Source organism: Trachemys scripta, chromosome 7 (assembly GCF_013100865.1).
Source record: "Trachemys scripta elegans isolate TJP31775 chromosome 7, CAS_Tse_1.0, whole genome shotgun sequence".
Classification (NCBI taxonomy): domain Eukaryota; kingdom Metazoa; phylum Chordata; order Testudines; family Emydidae; genus Trachemys; species Trachemys scripta.
In genome coordinates, this window is record NC_048304.1 from 63,475,691 (window position 1) to 63,497,976 (window position 22,286).

A 22,286-nucleotide genomic window follows, 5' to 3' on the forward strand; every position below is an offset into this window, starting at 1 on the left:
CTTCCTTTTATTTGTTTTAAACCTGCTGCCCATTAATTTCATTTGGTGGCCCCTAGTTCTTATATTATGGGAACAAGTAAATAACTTTTCCTTATTCACTTTCTCCACATCACTCATGATTTTAAATACCTCTATCATATCCCCCCTTAGTCTCCTCTTTTCCAAGCTGAAAAGTCCTAGCCTCTTTAATCTCTTCTCATATGGGTCCCGTTCCAAACCCCTAATAATTATAGTTGCCCTTCTCTGAACCTTCTCTGTAGCATCTAGTCTGCTTGGTTAGAAGGTTTTAATTTGTAATTGCCTATTTATGCAGGACTAGCCTTTGAAATATTCTAGAACCTAGCTTTTTAATTCAGTGACATTTATGCACAGGGCAGTATTAGTGTTAACAATGACAATACACAGCTTCATTCATATTGGGCTTCAGTCAAAGTGCTCACTAAACAAAAATGGCAGTTTTGATACTAACATTAGATCTAATTTATATCACATTTAGCATAAGTCTGCATATTTGTACAAAATGAAAAGTGGTGGCAGTGGGGGTGGGAATGCTAACATACTTTGGGAATTTTACCTCTACAAGGAAGTTACAATATATGAAGACATAGAGGATACAAGCCCCTTAAAGCTTGCATCCAATAGAAAAGTCACTCAATAAACTTTGAAAAATATGTTCTTTGTATAGAAAATCAGAAGAATGCAAAACTGTCAAAGCCACCAGTGCTGGACAGAATTCTGTGATCCTGGCAGCAGAACCCAGGAGAAATGAGTTGTATTGGCGGCTACTGGGTGAGTGTCCTAGTTTTGATGATGTGCTGCCAATACCCTAGCACAGGGGTTGCCTTCAGAACTACATAGGCAAGTCAAATTTACACGTCAAGAGTTGTATTGAACCCAGGAAAGAAAACAGAATCTGAGTCCATTAGCATCATGTTTGCCTGCTTCTATAGCCACCAGAGCAAGCACATCCTCCAGCGACTGGTCCTAGTGAATTGTTCGCTTGAGAAAAGCACACAAGAAGGACAAGAAACTTCATAAAATAGAAACGTTTGAGAGAGCAACCATACAAGGGAGGCAGCACTTCAAAGAGGAGATGCTGATATGTTGTTCAGCATATCCGTGGAAGACTTGATTGCTAAGGATGCAGTTTATCAATCAACTTGCCTTGAGTAAAATGAATCTTAAAGCAAAACCATCTAGTTACACTGCAACGATAAGTCACCTTATGACATTTCATTTGATCAGCTAATTGAAAAGAGAGACAGTGATCTTGTGTACAAGACGTTCTTCTCCTCCTGTCCCTGCTGCTACAAAGGTATAAAGCCCACCTTCCCTCTGATGTAGAAACTACTCCAGTAGCAAATTACAGGCAAGATTAGAAAACACTGTGGTTCTGCAATTTCATTCCATGCACAGCAGGGACAAGGCAAGTCTACCATTGTTCTATGCAGCACAATAACATTAGCCAGTGCTATCCAAGCTGCTCGTAATCTGAAGCAGGAACTTAAATCAACCAAATGTTTTGTGGTTGTTCTTCTGCTGAGTGAGCCTGATAAACAGCTTTCAAATGAACAAGTGGTTTTGAATAATACCACTTCAATCCTTCGGTCTGAAATAGCCAAAATGAAAGCCTCAGAATATTATCCAAAGCCAGGTGATTGTAGTTTACAGAGGTCAGCTACTTATGTGCCCCAGTTGGTGCAGGAGTTTGTCCTTTGGTTGACAGATGGAGGCATATAATTCAGCCAGCAGCGAGTATCATCCTTCAGAAGACATTCAAAGAATGTGCCTCTCAATTACAGAACGCATAGTATTGAACAGTTCCAGAATTATCACACCACTGAAAGAATCCATGAGCTAAGAGCATGCAACAGAGAAACCACAGTGTACATCAGAGATGCCATGGCTGTCATACAAATGACGACTGGAGACAAATTCCACACATTTGATGAATTGGCTGCTGTGTACTTGAGGCAAGGCCCTAAAAGGAGTTGACAAAGCTAATTCTGTAATCTAAGTCTTTGACAGATATGACAACTATAACTCTGTGAAATTTGCAGAAAGCCAGCGCTGGACAGGATCTAAGGTTGGATGCAAGAAATGATTGCAAGTGATTGGTGGATGCCCTGTGCCTCCATTGTAAAAGTTTCTAAACATTGTATCCAACAGGCAGTCACTTGTAAAATTTCTCTGCGACTATATGGTTCAAAATGCATCTGAGAATGTAGAAGCCACCCAACACAAACACTCCTCTTTGCTGGAGGCTCTTCCAATGGTGAAGTAGCAAAGTCCATCATCAACAGAGGTGTTGAAGAAGCACAAGAGTTGTACAGTACTCAAGAGGAAGCAGACACAAGGGTGTCTCTTCATCCTATACGTACTATTATGTCTTTGGGGTCTCTTTTTGTCAAAGGAACCATAGTAATTTGGTCACCAGATACAGATGTTTTGGTCCTTGCTGTTCACTACTTTCTAAAAAAATGGAACACATAGATAACATGTGATTTCAAATATACACCATTACAAGCACAACTGACAAGCATCACTTCATACCTGTGGATGCAATTTGTGATGCACTTACTCCCGATTTCTGCAACATACTTCCTGCTCTACACGCATTAACAGAATGTGACTCTGTCATCCCTATTTGATATTGGAAAAAATCTGTGTTTAATATTGTCAAAATGAAATGAACGTACTGCTGCAGAGATCTTGCCACATTGGAAGATAGTGCCGGACAAGCTGCAATTTCTGCAGCAAGGAAGTTGGTAGTTGTACTTTATGACCAGAGGGAGAAAGAACTAGAGAGACCAGAATTGCTTGTGCCTCAATATAGCCATCAAAAAGGTCAAGTCACTGGCTAAACTCCCACTATGTGAGGACAGTCAAAAGAGCATTTTGGCAAACAAAGATTTGGGTGTGTTTGCACATTGGTAAACCAGATATTGGATCAACATTGCAACATGGATGGAAACATGTGGATGATGAATAACTTTCTGTATTCAAAGGCCCAATGGCATCTGAACTTCTACAAGACCTCATTTGTGCCTGTATCAATAGGGGTCATTGCACAATCAATTATGTGAGTAGTCGGAACAATCTTCCCTGCTCAGAACTGCGTAGGTGCCAGGGCAATGGAAACTGTGGTAACCCACGCAATCTCAACAGAGATCATAAGGATGAACAAGATGATGATAGTGATGTTGACTAGAAATGTCATCAGTGCTATTACATGTGAATGATACCTGTACAAATTTATTATTCATTTTTGTTTTACCTTTAGACTGTTGTTGTGGTGCTTTGAGGTCACAAAGAAATCCAGTTGTATGTCTTTAAATAATACATAGAGTTGTTAAACTTACAGAAATGAATGCAAATATTTCAAAGTGGTCATTTTAACTTGTTGATGGTTCATTGTTCATCCCTATTTCTATGGTAACAGCATCCCTTGACTGCTCCACATCATACCACATCTTAAGTAGACATAATAAGCTCTTAAATGATGTGTGATGTGCATGGGTAGAGAGGGTATATTAAGTTGACCAAATTGTTGATGTCTTCTGCTTGCATAGACTCATAAATTTTAAGGCCATAAGGGACCATCGTGATCATCTAGTCTGACCTCCTGCACATCGCAGAGCACAGAACTTCACCCACCCACTTCTGCAATAGACCCATAACCTCTGGCTAAGTTACTGAAGTCCTCAAATCATAATTTAAAGACTTCAAGTTACAGAGAATCATCCATTTACATTAGTTTAAATCTGCAAGTGACCTGTGTCCTATGCTGTAGAGGAAGTGGAGGCGGGAAACAATTTTCACAGCATCAAAAAGTCTCTTTTTTTTATTCTGACTGGTAACCTGTTTGCTGCCAAAGCTTCCCAGTGAATTACACTATGCACTCAAATGGCTGTGGATGCAACAGACTGGAATCTAGTCACAAGGGTCCTGGGTGTTCCTGTCCAAGCTCAGGCAGTGCAAATACCATTACACTGGTGGCAATCAAACCCAACTGAAACAACTGATTGTTGGAAAGCTTCAGAGATTTTGTCCCCTATGTAGCATGTCCTGTCAGTGGAGAGTAAAACAGGAAGACCCCATCTATGGAGCCTTCCCATTCATACTGGACAAATGTTAAAAGTTGGCCAAAAGTAGACACTTCTTTAGTATCACCCAGTTGTATATTAAGTACTAGGTCTCCTGAATTCTTCCCAACAACTTTTGCAAAACATCTGCATCCACATAAATTAGCCAGCTGACTGCATCACTGGAGACAGGAATTTATTGGGCTTGGCTGGCAGCAATGGATCCTAAGTACCAGTCTTCTCATTTTGTAAACCCATACTCTTTTTGCTTGAAGAGTTCACTAGGTTTCGTTTGCAAAGAAAAGATAGATGCTTGGTTTCCAAATATTTCAGTGCCACCCTCCTTTTAATAGCCATATACATGCTGCAGAGTTTATTGCCACCTTCTGCAGTAACTCCTCTGAAGCACTGCCATAGCTGATGAGCATTCTGGTGTATGTGGTTTTGGTCTGAATCCACCAGAGAGGAAAATCAGTCTGAAGCCAATGAATCAATGAAGAAAGGGGAAGAAAGGGAGAGTAGTTGTGACTCCCTGGGTGCCAGGCTCCACAGAACAGTGCAAGAAGCATGCACAATAATCTAATTAACTTCCCTTCAAGAGATTGTGCTGACTGAAGCAGGTTACACTGCAACGGTTTGTGATTGGTTCATGTTTTCAAGGTTATCTCCCCAACTGTAAGCACTAGAAACATTATTCGTTACTTTAATGTAAATGGGTAAGAAAAAGAGCAAAAAGGTAAGGTAGTCTCAACCTACAGGCTGAGAGCCACTGCTTCAGTGCATAGGGTATAAGACTGGGAGTCAAAAGATGTGGCCTGGTTTGGCCATATACCCTGTGTGGCCTTGAGCAAGTCACTTCACCTTTCTGTGCCGCCGATTCCCCTCCAACTTCTTGTCATCTGCCTTGTCTGTTTATATTCTGAGCTCTTTGGGGCAGGGATTGTCTCCTATTATATGTCTGAGTGCCTAGCGCTATGGTTCTTTAATCTTTGTTTGGGTCTGTAGGCCCTCAACAAATAACAATAAAACCTCTTCATTTTCTTGCATTCATAAGCCCCCTAGAAGCACTATACTTGCCCTAAATATGCTTGCTCTGTGCCTGAACAAAATGACTCTTGATGTCCTGTATAAATATAGCCATAATTTTAGCATCATATTTCTTCCCTTGAGAGCTGTTGACGACGATGCACAAGCAAGTTGGTCAGTTTGCCAGGCATCTCTGGCATGAGCGTGAATGAGACAAATGTGTCTTGTAGCAACTGATTAAAAGGATCTGGGCCGGGGAAGTGGGGGGACATGCAACAAACAATGCGTGCATACTCTGTGGAGTGTACCTGGTGCTGAATGGTAAGAGTGTGAAGTGCCGCTGAAATATGGATAGGGTGAATAGGATCTGGAATGATTGGCAGGTGGGTGTCTTGGCAAGTTTAATTGGATTTGTTGAGGATGAAGACTATGATGTATTTCCTTTAATGAATTTCCCTCTCTCTCTTTCCATCTGTAGGATTGAAGTTCAATGAATATCCCTTTAATTGGCTGCATAGAATCATATTCCCTCTTTTTTTCTGGATTTTTTTGCGGGGGTGGGGGAGGCAGGAGGACGGGGTGTAAAACAAATGTCAGTGGATTGTATTCATTACTTTTTTTTCATTTTCAGTAGGGTATAAGTGTCTTTTGGATGATGGAGAATTTCTGAGCCAAAATAAAATACAAATAGTTGGACAGATGCTGCTGTAATTTTGAATAAGTCCTCCTTGGGCTGTTGTTACCCACACTCTCTGACCAAACTTTCCTCAGTTTCTTTTTTGAGTGAGTGTGGATAACCATCCCCATTTGGGCTGGTGTGATGGGGTGTACCAACCCCACACTGGGCGAGAATTAAGGAGCTACCCTGGATGCAGGAAGCCCCCCCGCCCCCCCAGACATGCTCCCAGTAGAGGGAGCATTCAAAAGGAAGCAGCTCAGTTCAATCTGGGTGGATGGAGCAGGAGAGCAGCTGGGTGCAGCAGCCTCCTGCAGAGAAGCCGATAGGCTCCAAGCAGCCGGCACTGAGCCTCACAGCCAAGCCACTGCAGCCCCTTCAACTGCAGGGACAGAAGGTGACCAGTCACCATTGGCAAGGGAAGGTGCTCCGGATATTGACCTGAGAGAACGCCAAGAGGGATCCCAAGGCAGACCTGTGGTACTGACGGAAGAACAGAAATTGGGGTAGGAAGTGACCCAGGGAACTGGAGTAAGGGGCCAGTCCCTATGTCACATGTATGGACTATTGGTTTGAAAGGTCCTGGGTCAAAACAGGTGGAGCAGGGTGGGCCTGGGTTCCCCTACCCCCGCTTCCTCCCCCCCCCCCCCCCTGACTGTAGCCACTAGGCAAGGTGGCCCTTGACTTTCACCAGTATAGTCCGGAGTATCACCACTAGGCTATACTGCTGGCCTTGGACACACAAACACCCCCAGATAGCTGACAGCAAGATTTTGAACCTGGGCCATCAAACTCCAAATGTATAGCCTCTACTGCATCAGCTCCCCTTGGACTAGCAAACAGGCAAGGCCATGTCCACCAGGCCTCTTAGCCTCCTCCCCACCATAACAAGCATGGTCAACCATTTCTTTTTCTTTCCCTGCCCAAGTGTCCCAGCTTAATTTCAGAACTTGGCCTAGCCACATTCCATGTATGAGCAGTCTCTTTTTACATGTCCCTGGCATCCACATTTGTAGCAGGAAATAGCACGAGCCCCGGACAGAGTTCTCCTGGGCTCTTCCTTTTTTCTATCTGGTTTTTTTCTGGTAGAAGTTTTCCCTGGTTGCTCCTTGTTCCTAGAGAGGCCCGCCTCTATGAATTCTTCCATCATTTTAACAGCTGCATCCAGTGTGGCAGGCTGATGTCGCCTGACCCGTACTCGGGTGTTCTCAGAGAGGCTCTGTAGAAACCATTCAAGATCAGGGTGTCCATAATCTCCTCCACTCTCTGGGTGTCTGGGCTCAGCCCACACTGAGTGGCCTAGTCAGTCAGCCTCTAGACAAAAGCTCGGAGCCAGACTCCCACAGTCCATCTCGCAGTTTGAAATTTCTGTTTATTTTTCAGTGGATAGCCCCACCCAATTCAGGCTGGTTGCCTTTACCAACTCATAGTTTCTCACTTTTCTCATTCATTAGGGCCATGTAGGCTGCCTGCACCTTCTTAGTCAAATAGGGTGCTCGATGCAGGTCCCAGGTCTCTTTGTCCCAGCCTGTACCCACAGCTACCCTCTTAAAGGTGCCTATGAATGTGTCTGGGTCATCCGCAGGGCCCATCTTACACAGACCCATTCCCTGCACCTGGTTACCATTCCCTGTTGAGGGAATCACCATCCTTTTGACCAGCTTCTGCTGTATGTGTGGTTGCTCCCTTATAAAGTCTTGCAGGCTCTTTTGTTGCTCAGCCTGTCCAGGGGCTGGGCCTGCTGAAAGGTTTGTAGAGCCTTTTGCATTTGTTTTTGCTGCTCAACCAGCCATTGCAGGGTCTCCTCCATAGTCCAGGCCACCTGACCTTCACTGACTCCTTCGTGAGGTCCTCCGTCTGCAGGGGTAAAGGCAGATCCCAGATGAGCCCTCATGTGTGACAGGGTGATGTTCCTGAGGGGAATTAAATGGTGTTTAAATGACAAGAGTGCTGGCTCAGCTGTTGGTTCCCAGCACTCTGACAACCAGCCACTTGAAGGGGGATAAAGACCCACCCAGAATCTAGTTTGAGTTATACGTGCAACTCTCAAGTGCCCTATACTGTTAAGCAGAACTGAAAGCTGATATGTTGAACCAACCATTTTCTGTCTAGGCCCCATTCTCCTCTCAGTTACACTGGTGTAAATCAGAAATTCATTGATGTCAAAACCAGTGCAATGAAGCAGTAATGGGCTGTAATTGAATCCTGCAAAACATGGTGTTTTTTAAACAAATGCCTTTTATCACTTGTTTGATTCTGTTAGTGAACTTAGTGCTGGTAAAAAATCCTGGCCTGGCAGCTCTAGAGGGTGAAGTCCTCTAGCTTCCAAACAAGCACAGCATGGACAGCTACTGTAAAAAGCATCCCTGACTCTGCCTGATATGTGACCCAGTCTTGGCCTAGAGGGACCCAACTCTAGTGATGAAAGGGCAGTTCAGTCACTATTTTCACTCTGTCCTTAGCCTTTCTGCTATGGCAAATTTGTGCGTATAGGAAGTCAGGACTTTCTGTAGTGCCCAGACAACTCTGCAGAGATTAGGCAGACTGTTTCTGATAGCAAGATATTTCTGGCACCATCGGTCTGTTTCCAAATAACAACCTTAATGTAATAATGTCATTGCATAGCTCCAAAAGCCAGGACCTGTTTTCACCGCAACACAACAGAAACCAAATTTTCAGTCAGACACCACATTTCCATTGTTGTAAAAGCCAGTGGCAGTGGCAGAAGAATTTCTGAATTCTCTTCAGTTACTATATTCTGGGCTGCTTTGGTTGGAGATGAATGTGTCTTCCTGAGACTGATTCAAAGAGTTCTGAAAAAGGCAGTGTACAGGAGCACATTCCTTGGTTGCTTTTTTGTTTGATCTGATTTGTTTCTATTAGTATATGTGCTAAATTCAATTTCTAAGAAAACATATTGATGCAAGAAACCTAGCATCATTTTTCTGCTATGGATGATGGATGTAGATTTTAATATGCCTCTTTCTCTATGGAAAATCTGAGTTTCAGAATAATAACTGAGAAAGTATTCACAAAGAGTCAACCAGCATCTTCATTACTCCTTCATTTACTGGTTGCTGTGAATCTGTCGCAGTTTCTAGGTATTAACTCTGGGGTCAATTCTGTTCAGTAATATTAGCAACCTCTGCTGTGGATATCTAGAATGTTTATTTCATTATTGTTGATTGATTTTATAATTATCAGTATTTATACAGCCTCTTTTATATGGAAGGATCTGCAAATGCCACACAACTTGTATACAGACACCACCATGTAATTGCAGCTACCTCTGATGTGAAAGATGTCAGCCAAACAGTGCACAGAAGACTGCAAAGTTGTGGCAGGGGACATTTTGGCCAAAGAAACCAGATCTAATCCCTATTGACAGGAACAGCACCATGGCAGTTCTAACATCAATTCAGTGCAGAGAGACTTGGTTTTTAAGGACCAGCATCAGTATTTGTTGCACCATTGGAGGGAGGTACCTATTTTCAAGTGTTTTCTGATACTGTATGAATTGTCCTCAGACACTTTAAAGAGGTGATGTGTGAGGTACAAATAGTTTGACATGTTATAGATTAGAGAGGAGCTCAAACCAGACCCAATCTCCAAACTTGCAGTCTGAGGCTGGAGCCAACCCTCTAGGGATACGCTGGCTTGAAAAGCCCTTGATATTCCACCAGCTGTGGATTGCTGCAATGAAGTGCTCTCCAGCCATACAGCTTCTAGCTTCTGGCATGCCCTGATGCTATAGGGAGTAGGAAATGGTGTCATAGAACTGCCTATGTCATCTTTACACCATCTATTGATTGCTGGCTCGTTGACTCAGGTCTCCATTTGTTTCAACAGAGCGAGGCCAGATCTGGACTATTATTTTTTTCTTAATAGTTGAGAGGTTGCAAAACACCAAAATAAATCAGAGATAAATATTGGAAAATACAAATCTGCCTAATTTACTGAGTTAAAGATTCCTGGAGTTATGCTCTAAAATAAATCTTTTTGTATTATTATTAGTTTAGTTTAGTTTAGTTTGTTACTAGTGTCAGGCTGAGTATCTGGATCTGTCCTTTGGGAGATGAGTCCTAGTTGTAATGCTAAATAAATAAAAGAATGAAACCCATAAATAAAAAAATGAAAGCATTACAAGCCATTCCAGTACAATTCATCCACATTAGTCTACAGAAAAAAGATTAATCTATCAACACCTTGCATGGTCATTGAAGGTTCTCACCACACAATATCTGAGGAGACCTCCCGCACCTATGCATCATTCAGTGTTGATAAATGCAAAGTAATGCACATTGGAAGACATAATCCCAACTATACATATAAAATAATTGGGTCTAAATTAGCTAAATTGCCATTCAAGAAAGAGATCGTGGAGTCATTGTGGATAGTTCTCTAAAAACATCCACTCTATGTGCAGTGGCAATCAAAAAAGTGAACAGGATGTTGGAAATCATCAAGTAAGGGATAGATAATAAGACAGAAAATATCATAGACTCATAGACTCATAGACTTTAAGGTCAGAAGGGACCATTATGATCATCTAGTCTGACCTCCCGCATCATGCAAGCCACAAAAGCTGACTCACCCCCTTTCCCTTGACTTAGCTGGAGTCAGATGGAGGAGACCCAGGCTGCGGAGGAAGGCGAAAAACCTCCAGGGCCTCTGCCAATCTACCCTGGAGGAAAATTCCTTCCCGACCCCAAATATGGCGATCAGTAGAACCCCTAGCATGCAGGCAAGATTCTCCAGTCAGACCCACATTGACTATTGATACTATTTACCAGCGATGGCACGCTGTTGATTAATTGACTAAAATCACGTTATCCCATCAAACCATTCCCTCCATAAACTTATCTAGCTTAATCTTAAAACCAGAGAGGTCTTTCGCCCCCACTGTTTCCCTCGGAAGGCTGTTCCAAAATTTCACCCCTCTGATGGTTAGAAACCTTCGTCTAATTTCAAGCCTAAACTTCCCCACGGCCAGTTTATATCCATTCGTTCTCATGTCCATTAGTACTGAGCTGAAATAATTCCTCTCCCTCCCTGGTATTTATCTCTCTGATATATTTAAAGAGAGCAATCATATCCCCCCTCAGCCTTCTTTTGGTTAGGGTAAACAAACCGAGCTCCTCGAGTCTCCTTTCATACGACAGGTTTTCCATTCCTCTGATCATCCTAGTGGCCCTTCTCTGTACCCGTTCCAGTTTGAGTTCATCCTTTTTAAACATGGGAGACCAGAACTGCACACAGTACTCCAAATGAGGTCTCACCAGTGTCTTGTATAATGGAAGCAGCACCTCCTTATCCCTACTAGATATACCTCGCCTAATGCATCCCAAGACCGCATTAGCTTTTTTCACGTCCACGTCACATTGCCGACTCATAGTCATCCTGCGGTCAACCAGGACTCCGAGGTCTTTCTCCTCCTCTGTTACTTCCAACTGATGCGTCCCCAGCTTATAACTAAAATTCTTGTTAGTCATCCCTAAATGCATCACCTTACACTTTTCACTATTAAATTTCATCCTATTTCTATTACTCCAATTTACAAGGTCATCCAAGTCTCCCTGCAGAATATCCCGATCCTTCTCCGAATTGGCAATACCTCCCAACTTTGTGTCATCCGCAAACTTTATCAGCCCACTCCTACATTTGGTTCCGAGGTCAGTAATAAATAGATTAAATAAAATGGGACCCAAAACCGAACCTTGAGGAACTCCACTGGTGACCTCCCTCCAACCTGACAGTTCACCTTTCAGTACGACCCGCTGCAGTCTCCCCTTTAACCAGTTCCTTATCCACCTCTGGATTTTCATATCAATCCCCATCTTTTCCAATTTAACCAATAATTCCTCGTGCGGTACCGTATCAAACGCTTTACTGAAATCGAGGTATATTAGGTCCACCGCATTTCCCTTATCTAAAAAGTCTGTTACTTTCTCAAAGAAGGAGATCAGGTTGGTTTGGCACGATCTGCCTTTCGTAAAACCATGTTGTAATTTGTCGCAATTGCCATTGACCTCAAGGTCCTTAACTACTTTCTCCTTCAAAATTTTTTCCAGGACCTTGCATACTACAGATGTTAAACTAACAGGCCTGTAGTTACCCGGGTCACTTTTTTTCCCATCTTGAAAATAGGAACCACATCAGCTATTCTCCAGTCCAACGGTACCACCCCCAAGTTTACAGATTCATTAAAAATTATCGCTAACGGGCTTGCAATTTCTCACACCAGTTCCTTCAATATTCTCGGATGAAGATCATCCGGTCCGCCCGATTTAGTACCGTTAAGGTGTTCAAGTTTGGCTTCTACCTCGGATATGGTAATGTCAATCCCCCCTTCTTTATTCCCCTCTGTCACGCTGCCACTATTCCTAAGCCCTTCATTAGCCTCATTAAAGACCGATGCAAAATATTCATTTAGATATTGTGCCATGCCTAGATTATCCTTAATCTCCACTCCATCTACAGTCTTCAGCAGTCCCACTTCTTCTTTCTTTGTTTTCTTCCTATTTATATGCTATAAAACCTCTTACTATTGGTTTTAATTCCCCCTCACAAGGTCCAACTCTACACGACTTTTGGCCTTTCTCACTCTATCTCTACATGCTCTGACCTCAATAAGGTAGATTTCCTTACTGATCCCTCCCCTCTTCCACTCATTGTATGCTTTCTGTTTTTTCTTAATCACCCCTTTGAGACGCTCGCTCATCCAGCTCGGTCTAAATCTCTTACCTACTAACCGTTTTCCCTTTCTCGGGATACAGGCCTCCGACAGCTCCTGCAACTTTAACTTAAAATAATCCCAGGCGCCATCCGCCTTTAGATCCATAAATATGTTAGCCCAATCCACTTCCCTAACCAGTCGCCTTAATTTATTAAAATTAGCCTTTTTGAAATTGTAAACCCTAGTCTCTGATTTAATTCTGTTAATCCTTCCATTTAGTTTAAATCGAATTAGCTTATGATCACTCGAGCCAAGGTTGTCCCCTACAACCATTTCCTCAACGAGGTCCTCACTACTCACCAAAACCAAATCTAAAATGGCCTCCTCCCTCGTCGGTTCAGCTACTACTTGATGAAGGAATTCATCAGCTAGCACGTCTAGGAACATCTGAGCCCTATTATTGTTACTAGCATTTGTTCCCCAATCTATATCCGGGAAGTTAAAGTCTCCCATGATTACACAGTTCCTATTAGTATTTACTTCCCTAAAAACATTAAATAGATCTCTGTCCATATCCAGGGTAGATCCCGGCGGTCTATAGCACACCCCAAGCACTATCCCAGGGGAGGCTCTAGTAGTTCTTTTATCCAGTGTGAGTATTGCCCAGACAGACTCCGTCTTATCCATTCCATCAGTTATTATTTCTTTACAGTTTACCTCATTATTGACATACAATGCTACCCCCCCCCCACCTTTACCTTTGTTCCGGTCGTTCCTAAACAGCACATACGCTCCCATACCTGTACTCCAGTCATGACTACCGTTCCACCAGGTTTCGGTTATTCCTACGATATCCGGTTTCCTTTCTTGGACCAGGAGCTCCAATTCCTCCATTTTGTTACCTAGGCTTCTCGCATTGGTGTATAAACATCTTAATGTATGCCGTTTAGCCTGTCTCCCATTAGTTATGCAATTTGGTACGGACCCCTTACTGTTCATCCCCCCTCTCCTTCCTATGTCCAATCCCTTCCCCCTGGCTATATCTGTTCTTATCTCATCACCCTCCTTTTCAATGTTGGAATCTGGCGTGGAGATTAACTGGACATCTCTCAACCGTCTCCCCAAATTCCTAGTTTAAAGCTCTTTTGATGAGATGAGCCAGCCTCCCTCCCAGAAGTCTATTTCCTTCCCTACTCAGGTGAAGCCCATCACGTGAGAACAGTTGTCTGTCCTCGAAAGCCTCCCAGTGGCCATACATCCCAAAGCCCTCCTTATAGCACCGCTCCCTTAGCCAGCTATTTATCCTCACAATCCTGTCAGCCCTTTGCTGCCCTTCTCTAGGAACAGGCAGAATCCCACTGAAGATGATCTGAGCCTCGATTTCCTTGAGCGTCTTCCCCAGTCTGGCATAATCTCCCTTGATTCTCTCTAATGAGAACCTAGCCGTGTCATTCGTTCCTACGTGAAGGATTATCAAGGGGTTCTTACCTGCTCCTTTTAGGATCCTTTTCAACCGTAGGTCCACATCCCGTATCTTAGCACCTGGTAGACAGCACACCCTTCTGTTCTCTGGGTCCGCCCTGGTCACAGGCCTGTCTAACCTCCTCAGTAAGGAGTCCCCAATCACGTAAACCTGCCTTTGCCTGGTGACAGTGCGATCTACTAATCTATCCTCTGTTCCCTCTAGTCGTAACCTGTGTCCGTTCCTATTTTCCCTTATACTCCCCCTTGTGCCATCCTGTATCCTCGCGGGGCCCAGATTTGGTGCTGTCTCCATCAACTCCTCCCCTCTCTCTATTGGACTAGCTACTCTTCTCTTCTTCCTCACCCTCCCACCTTCAGTTACCACCTGCTGCCCCCCCTCCTCTCTATCCAAACACCCAAACCTGTTCCTGAGTTCTATTTCCCCTTCACTAGCCCTCCTTTTCCTTGGCCTGCTTTTCACGGTCACATGCTTCCAGTGCGCTTGTTCTCCCTCTGATATTCCCCCCTCACAGACCTTAGCCCCTGCTTCCACCTGAACCCCTGAGCATTCCCCTTCAGCCCCTCCTTGCCTTTCCTCCATCAGCTGCTCGAACCCCCTTCTAAACTCTACCAGGGTATCTACCTGCATCTCCAACCCTCGGATCTTTTCTTCCAGCAGCTCTATTAGGCGGCACTTCATACAGACATACCTATGTCAGGCTCCCCCGCTAGCACCATGTACATACCGCAGCTTCCACATGCAATCATCTGCATTGTGTCCCCTGCTGCTTGGCTCATGGCCGCTGTAGTCTCTGCCCACTGCACCTGGGGAAACACAGCACACGGGACACCGCGCCCTCCTGCCTCCCCTTCCACCTCCCCCTGTAAACTCCCACTCAAACTCCCCTGTTAGCAGCCCTGTTCGCTGCCTCCTGTGCCGCTGCTATCATATTGCCTCTAAATAATGGTACGCCCACATCTTGAATACTGCGAACAGATGTGGTCGCCTTATCTCAAAAAAGATATATTGGAATTGGAACAGCTTCCATATGAGGAGAGATTAATAAGACTGGGACTTTTCAGCTTGGAAAAGAGATGACTAAGGGGGGATATGATAGAGGTCTATATAATCATGACTGGTGTGGAGAAAGTAAATAAGGAAATGTTGTTTACTCCTTCTCATAACACAAGAACTAGGGGTCACCAAATGAAATTAATAGGCAGCAGGTTTAAAACAAACAAAAGGAAGTATTTCTTCACACAATGCACAGTCAACCTGTGGAACTCCTTGCCAGAGGATGTTGTGAAGGCAAAGACTATAACAGGGTTCAAAAAAGAACTAGATAAATTCTTGGAGGATAGATCCATTAATGGCTATTAGCCAGGATGGGCAGGAATGGTGTCCCTAGCCTCGGTTTTGTCAAAAGCTGGGAATGGGCAACAGGGGATGGATCACTTGATGATTATCTGTTCTGTTCATTCCCTCTGAAGCATGTGGCATTGGCCGCTGTCGGAAGACAGGATACTGGGCTAGATGGACCTTTGGTCTAACCCAGTATGGCTGTTCTTATGTTCTTGTTCCTGTTTTCTCCCCACCATCCTCATCTTTCCTTTAGTACACAGAGCATCTTTGCCAGATGTGCCATTAGAACAAGAGGAACCCTGATAACATGACCACATTTCCAGAGAAACACCCTCACGACTAGCAATGATACCAGATAATCCATGAGCAGATCTCGGTGCTTGCAGTGTCCCTTTTGTAAGGGTTAGATGTTTACTATTTAGCCTCACTTGCATTGGCTATTTTGGCTTTTAAAAAGCAATATACCAATAACAGCTCTGACAACACAAATCAGTCCGTTCCCTCTTTGCCCCTGCTGCTGAGCACGCACATCAGATCTCACACAACAGAGCCACTCATGGAGATTGTCAAACTAGCATGCCAGATATTGAGAGCCTTCTTTACGAACTTCCAGGAGTGAATGGCAGCAGCGATGAGATTCAGGAGAGCTGAATATAAAATAGTAATAATCTAATAATGAATCTCAAAGCACTTTACAAACATTAGTGAATTGAGCTTCATAACACTGAGTGAGGTCTGTATGATTAAGCCTGTTTAGCAGAGGGCTAACCTGAGGAACAGACGGGTTAAGTGATGTGACCCAGGTCAGTGTCAGGTTTCCTGCTTTGCATTCCTATGGCCCAAGAACATTCTTTCTCCCAAAACTTTCACAATTAAACCTACAACTGTGAGAAACTCACCAATTTGTGGTCTTGTTACAAGCTCAGAGCAGGGTTATGGAAAAGCTGGCTAAACTCAATGAGCTTTTTTAGTGTCTCCTTACCTGGTTTTGGCTGATGCTGGGCCAATTCTGAAAACAGCTGAAGCTGTGGTGTTGACTGAGTTTTCCTTTGAGATTTGGGCTCATATACTCTGTCCCTTTGGCATTGCTTTGGTGGCAAAAAGTGGACAGAAAGCTTTCTTAACCAGTCAGATGGGAATTCCCCTTTCAAAGGGTAATCCCTGCATGGCATCCAGCTAGTGTCTTCTGCTCTACACCACCCTCCCCAGTGCAAAGTGAAGGAAAACATTTGCAAGGGCATGCACTCCAGTGATCCTAGCCAGTGTATTGAGCATAGAGGGCTGGGACAGGTTAAAGCCAATGGAGCAACACTTGCATAAAACCAATGTAACTGAGTGGAGGATCAGGCCCACAGTATCTGAAATCATGTAGTGTTGTGCTGACCCAACCAGAGATGCTGGGCTTAAAACAGATGCCTCAGAGACCCTGAGATTTCCTTGGGAAGGTCTCAAACTAAGGGTTATGCTTACTCAATGGGCTTCATTACAAAGAAAGGAAAGGAACTGAAAAAACACGCAGCTTAAAAGGAAACAACTTTGGCACAGTCTAAAAGTTTGTTCCACTTTAAATAAAAGAAGCAAATCCTGCCTTGAAATTCGGGTCCCATCAAAGTTCAAGGAGGCCCATATTGTTGGCCTGTTCAGTCAAAATGCTCCAGCCACTTATTATATGTGGATTGCACTCCAGGGATTGACTGAAAAAATATGATTTAGTGAAAGCTTGTACCCAAAACACATCATTGGCCTCTGATCTCTGAACATTTAAATATTTCAAGCTTACAAGAGGACTCTGTCACGAGGACAGACCCTGATCCCTAGCTGATTCTAGAACATCTGTTGAGGCATTTACCAAGTTAATAGATTAGCTCTGAGAATCAGGCAGGTGTTTTTCACCAAAGCCAGAAAACATCAAAATCAGATTGTCCTCCAAGTCTTTCAGCACAGGCAATCGAGTTAGAATGACTCATAGAGTCTAACAGATAATAAAACACACATAACATTTGCTTTAAGGTACAGGTGGGGCTATTTTGTGCTGTGCTTAGGAGGAAGAAAAACTAACTCTATTTGGGAATAGAATAATTGAATACAGATGGGAGGAGGCAAATGAAAGAATTTAGCAAATATCTCAGTGGAATAGCTAATGGGAATGAGACAGAATAGGAAATTAAAAATTATTCGAAGCAGATGGACCATTCTTTGAGTTTTTTAAAATTTATTAGGGCTGCGAAAAAAATGTGTCTGTTTATTTTCCACGGCCATGAAATTAATGACTTGGTGAGTTGTGCTTGTGCAATTTTATGACTGCCATGTCATTTGTCATAATTTGGGTGCTGTTTGATATGGATTTATGAATATTTCCTCTCCCCCCCCCCAACATGATTTATGGGTGTTGGTCACATGTGAATTAGACTGTCACCTTTAGTCTGAAAAAGTACAAATGACAGATTATAAAAATACTCAAGCCTTTGGCACTGGAAAGCAGGGTTCACAATCACCCCCTCTGCTGCTTCTTTGGGAATTTTTGTTTGGCGCTGACAATAAAAGGTTTGGACTGGAGTCAGGCATATGGGAACATTGAGAGGGCGTGAATAGATCTGAACTCATGTGAACTTCACCTGTAAAACTGAACTCGAGTCATCCTTTCACTGTACTGTGAAGCAAAAAGAACCATGTCAGACATCTTCCATAGGAACAAAGGACTTGCTATACTGGAGCAGGAGATTTGGACTTGCAGGTTTGTTATCCCACTTCCAGTATGGCTAATACTGGATTATGCTTCAGTGGAGAGTGAAAACCACCATGATGCACCTATGCAATTATGCCAGGCTGTTCAGGGAGAAGGGATTCTTTCTGGTAACTTGCTAATATAATAATATCAGATGTTTAGATCCCAAAGCAATTTACGAATGGATCTGCAAACTAAACACTGGTATCACTTCACCTATCACTGCAGCTATGCAGTCAACACTGGCTGAGTGTTGCTTCCCAAGCTGGGGGCTGATAATATGCGGCACACTCAGCTCCTGGGATAATATGGATAACTTTTATTTCCTCAGCAACGACAATGGGCAACCAGGAACTGTGTTTACGGAGAGAGGAGACTAGTAATGCATTGACCAAGCTGGGGCATTTACTTAAGGTGGGGAAATGGGGGAATCAAAAATCACATATAGTTAACAACGGGAAAAATTGCTTTTCCTTGAGAAGACACAACTTAAACCAGACCACTGCTGCTGAGGCCCCAAGTTCATGATCCAAGCAGCTTGTCCCTGCTTGGGAGGGCCGTAGCTTGCAAGTGTTTTTTAACACAGCAGTAGAGCCAGATGGCAGTTGCACAGGGTTGGAGGGAATGCGCTGAGTCCAGCTGGTGATGGATGGGGTGGTGAAAATAGAAAACAGAAAAGGAAAAAGCCCCAAAGTTAAGCTCGCCTTGGAATGGCATTGAGCTGAACTTCTGAGCAATCAGAAATGGCTGTGGTCATTCTGTGCAGAGGGATGTTGCAAAGCATGGAAACACCAGTCCATAAGAACAGGTCGACGTATGGCACCATGTAGATGAAAGATCAGGACCCATATAGAGACATTAGAGAACTAGCCTGTTACTTCTGTGTGCATTAGATCCCATTTTGTATGGGTGTTACAGCATGAAACCACTTTAGTAAACCAGAAACTAGCACGTGTATTGTTTGAAAGGCACCAATGCAATGTTTCCTGGGCATAGCACTGCTCCAGGGAAGTGAAGTTTCTTGCAACAATAAATCTTAACCCTTTCATCTGAGAGTTGAGTTCAGTAGTGCCGTACTATGTGGCCTGAGCAGGGACTTCAGAGGACCAATGTCTGGGCAATCCTAGTCTGGTCTGACATCTCTGGTTGCGTATCCCAGCTATCAGCCACTGTAAATACGTTCATGGAACCCAGGTGTTGATGGAACCCATTGCTTATGAGAATGAAACATAGATCTTTTAAAATTTGAAAAGGGTATGCAATCAATTTATCCCCAGCTTTGGTTACCTCTCACTTTTCTTATCCGGTAGATACGAGTGCAGCTTTTTACTGTGTTCCTTTTTGAAATTACTAAACTAAAGATGAGATTCTTTGCACAAAAACAATTATAGTGGAGGTGGGGGGAGAGCTCTTGATGTTGGCTAAAAGTAGTCATCTCACTGGGCTTGGATCAAAGCGATTCTGATCGTATCTGGCGTTTGAGAGACCAACCTGCTCAGACCTTGTTACCATAAAGAAATTTGCCAGGAAGGCAGGTGTCTAACTGTATAAGCAATCAGAATACAGAGCAAAGTCATCATGATTTCCTATTTTGAGCATGGCTCGACACATTAGTATATGTACTTTGGAAGAGAGGGAGAAGTAATCAGAGAAAGAAGAGGAAAGGGGCGGAGAATAACGGGGACAATGCAATTCTGTAACAGGGTAGCCAGCCCCTTAAATGCAATTGGGCTCAGCTCTCCTGTTCCAGTCCAGGAGTTCAGAACCCCCAATGTCCAGATTCCTGTGAGACAGTCAGTGTGAAAGCTTTGAGGGAGAGTTTTAGAACCTAGAGTTAAGAAAAGAAACGAGTCCAGGGATCAGAGAGAGCTCAGAGGAGGATCAGAGCTGGGCTGGGAGCATCATCTCCCTGAATGAGAGAGCAGTGGGAGTCCTCTGGTCGAGTTGTGGAGCCAGATCAGCCTGGTGAAAGTGGAAGGCAGTCATGGGGTACCTGCAAACGTCCCCAGGCCAGAGAGGGCTGACGACTGAGAACAGTAGAGCGAGAGGCCTGCTAGCTGAATGAGACAGAGAGTTGAAAGGAGAGGGCTGAAGTGTGGGGAATGATAGAGGGGTGAGCCTGCTCATGTCTCCAGGCCAAGAGCTGGAGCCATACCTGGGAAGGAAACAGGGCAGGGAACATACCAGCTTAGGGAGCTGGGATGAGGTCTGCTGAAAGTTGCTGAAGCCATACCTGGGTACTGGCATGAGGCGTGAGCCACCTGACCCATACGTGGTGTCATACTGTTGGGATGAATATAGTGTTTGGACTGTGCTGGGGAGATTCTGGCTTATGGTAGTGGGATTGGGGTAATAAATTAACCCCACAAAAAGAGCTATATTTGCAGTTTGAACTGAGTTTATTTGCAGACTCAAGAGGGAAACTGAGGTAAGGAGCCACTTGCAAGGCTGCTGAGAGGCCACAAAGCGGTGGCCGGGAGGAGGCTATGCATTTACAGTGGCATAGTCAGCAGGATGGTGTGACCTTCCCCACCCATCAAGGAGGGAAGCTAGGGAACTGAAGGCCAATTGAAGTGGAGATATCAATAGGCTCACCCCTCCATCATTCCCCAGCCTTCCCCCCGCTCTGCCTGTCCAGCTTGAGCTCTGCCTCTTGCAGAACCCTCAGGCATCTCTCTCTGCTGGGTCTCAGCCTTCAGCCCTCTGGCCTAAGCTCTCAGGCCATGGAATGTTTGTAGGTGACCCCCTGACTGCCTTCACCAGCCTGACCTAGCTCCACTGCTCAACCAAGAAACACTCACCACTCCAACCTTCAGAGTTATCCCTTCCCTGAAGCTCTCAGCCCAGCTCTTCCTCTGACCTCTCTTTGCTCTCAGGACTGTGGGTTTTGAACTTCTCATCTCAGGATTCTGAATTCTCATTTATAACTCCCAGGGGCAGCCTCTCCCTCCTCACTACACCAAACTAGGGCACACCTGGACTGGAACAAGAGAGCTGAGCCCAATTTCATTAAAGGGGCCAGCTGCCCCGTGACAGATTCCAATCTACTAAGTTAATGTTGATTTTATTTAAATATTTTCTGTTTCCTTAAAAAAAAATTGCAGTTCTGTTTAAAAAGGAGAAAATCCATAATTTTGCTTTCACATCCTGCTGATTTGTATTTGGGAGTTCTTGAAATGTAGTGCTGTGTTTCTCAGCAGGCACCAGTTGCACATGTCAGTGACTCTGAGCGAATCACAGCTGCAGAGGTTCTTTAAGGCATGCCTGCGTGGCTTTGACACCCTTCAATTTATGGGGAGCTTTACGTTTTTGTACCACTGGTGACGTTTCCTGAATGGTTTTCATCCAGATGGTCTTGAAGAGGAAAAGGTTTAGTAAGATTTATTCCCTGAGGAGGGATGATGTGAAATAAAAATTACAAGGGGGTACTGCAGCTATGATATGCCTATCCCACTCACTCCTAGGATATAGGAAAATTCATCTTTTCTTCAAGTAAGAGAACTTAGAGCTTTCAGCATGAAATCTTTCTTCACTGAGCAGATATTATGGTCAGTCAGTCTTTGAGTGGCACAGTGCATCATGGGAACTGTTGGGAGAAACATCATGGCTTGAAGATCATCTCAAGAAGCAAAAGGAGATGCCAAATCCTCCAGTGGTGTAAATTGGCAAAGTCCGTGGGGCTATACTGATTTACACCAGCTGAGGATCTAGCCAAGGGAATTCAAACTCTGATCCTTATTTACTCACTACATTTGTGGAAGCTGGGAGTATTTGTCAAGCAAAAAACCAGGCACCACAGATCTTGTGAAGGCTCGATCCAGTGAGATGCTGAACACTCAGGCCTCAGTCCATCAAAGCAGTTACACAAATGCTTGACTTTTAATGCATGTGAGTAATTCCCTTGAAGTCAACGAGGACTGCCCCTGTGCTTAAAGTTAAGCACATACTTAAGTGTGTTGCTGGCTCATGGTCAGAGTGCTCAGCACCTTACAGGGAACTGAGTCATAAAAAAGAACATCAAGCGAGTAACAGTGTGAATGCTACTGCAGCAGGCTTATTTTAGTGCTACTTTTTAAAAAAGTTAAATTGGCTTTAATTGACGTGATCAGTTTCTTTGTTTGTTTTACTTTCAGATTGACTTTTCAGCTATCAAGTTACTAATCCATGTACCTCAACTGGTAAAAATACTCAGATTTCTCTAGGAGAATCAAAGCTTTGACCTTGATCTTGCTTGAACCAGGACTGAATCCCAGTTACAGAAGGTGAATTAA